Source organism: Arachis ipaensis, chromosome B09 (genome assembly GCF_000816755.2).
Source record: "Arachis ipaensis cultivar K30076 chromosome B09, Araip1.1, whole genome shotgun sequence".
NCBI classification, from domain to species: Eukaryota; Viridiplantae; Streptophyta; class Magnoliopsida; order Fabales; family Fabaceae; genus Arachis; species Arachis ipaensis.
Genome location: NC_029793.2, coordinates 75,417,930 through 75,419,983, shown reverse-complemented (window position 1 = coordinate 75,419,983; position 2,054 = coordinate 75,417,930).

Genomic DNA, 2,054 nt, shown 5'->3' with positions numbered 1-2,054 from the left:
ATAGAAATAAAAGGTAAAAACAAAAACAAATAAACAAATAAAAGAAAAATATTTACAATAACCAATAATAAGGCACACGTTTGCAGTTCCCCGGCAACGGCGCCATTTTGACGATCGATTTTTCTATCGGTAAAGAAATATAAAAATATGATCGCGTTTTCGTACAAACGTTTTGGTTGTCACAAGTAACAAACCCCTTTAAAATTGATAACCGAAGTATTTAAACCTTGGGTCGTCTTCTCAAGGAACTGCAGGGAGGTGTTCTTATTATTGGTTATGAGTTTTGCAAATTGGGGGTTTTGAAAGTAAGGAACAAGTAATTTAAATGACAAGTAAAATAAATAAATAACTGTAAAATAAACTCTTGGCAAGGTATGACAATTCGGAAGTCCTATCCTAGTTACTCCTATGAGAATTGAAGTTAATCCCACTTAGTTAACCTTTACGAAAGCAAGGGAAAGTCAAGTGAACTAATTAGTTAGATTCCCAAGTCCTAGCCAACTCCTAAGGAAAGACTAGAGTTAGTGGAATTCCAGTCAATTAGTCGACATAACAATCAATCACGATAAGTTGATAACTCAAGAGCCTCTAGTTAATCAATTAAAGCCAAGAATATAAAAAGCTAAACAAGAATCATAAATTTGAAATACCACAATTGCATTAATAAGAGAAAATCAATCTAAACATAGAGAGTTCATAAGCCAATTTGGCAACATAAGTAATTAAATGAGAGCATTAAAGTATCTGAAAGTAAAAGAGAAATATAAAGTAAAAGAAATATTGAACCTGATAAAGAGTTGAAATCCTAAATTGAAATAATAAAAAATCCTAATTCCTTTAAGAGGAATCCTAAATCTAAAACCCAAGAGAGAGGAGAGAACCTCTCTCTAAAAACTACATCTAAATCATGAAAAGTGAATAATTGAAGGCCTCTCATGAATGGATGCATTCTCCCACTTTATAACCTCTAATCTGTGCTTTCTGTACTTGGATCAGGGCCAAAAAAGGTTTCAGAAATTGCTGGGAACGTTTTCTGCAGTTTCTGGTGCGTGGCGTCTGTCACGCGTCCGCATGGGTCACGCGGTCGCGTCATCTGGGTGTTTTCCTTATAACGCATTCGCTTCGGTCAAGCGTACGCGTCATCTGCGTTCTGCTCAAGGCACGCGTCCGCGTTAGTCATGCGTTCGCGTCACTGCCTTTTCGCGCTAGGCACGCGGCTGCGTCGTCCATGCGTTCGCATCGCTGCCAGTTTCTTCAAAAACTCCATTTTGTGCTTTCCTTCCATTTTTGTATGTTTCATTTCCATCCTTTAAATCATTCCTGCCTTAGGAGATCTGAAAATACTCAACACACAAATCACGGCATCGAATGGTAATAAAAGGTAATTAAAATAATTATTTTTAAAGCATAGGAAACATGTTTTTCACATATATCACATAATAAGGAAGGGAAAGTAAAACCATGCAATTTCACATGAATAAGTGGGTGAAGGGTTGAATAAATCACTTAAATTGAGCAAAAATATATCACGAAATATGGGTTTATCAATAAGCTCTAAACCCTAAACCCTAACCCCTCAACCCTAAACCATAAATCCTAAACCCTAAACCCTAAACCCTACACCATAAACACTACACCAGAAACCCTAAAGCATAAACCCTAAAAAATAAACCCTCAACCCCAAACCATAAACCCTAAACACTAAACTGTACACCCTAAACCTTAAACCACTAACCCAACAGCCTAAACCCTAAACCATAAACCCTTAACCCCGAACCGTAAACCCTAAACCCTACACCCTAAACCTGAACCATAATCCCTAAAGCCTAAACACTAAACCCTAAACCATCGACCCCAAACCATTAACCTTAGACCCTAAACCCTAAACCCCAAACCCTACACCCTAAATGCAAAACCACAAACAATAAAAGCCTAAATCCTAAACCATTATACCCTCAACCCCAAACCATAAACCATAAACCCTAAAACCTAAACCCTAAACCATAAATCCTAAACCCCAAACCCCTAAAGCCTAAAGCCTAAACCATAAACCC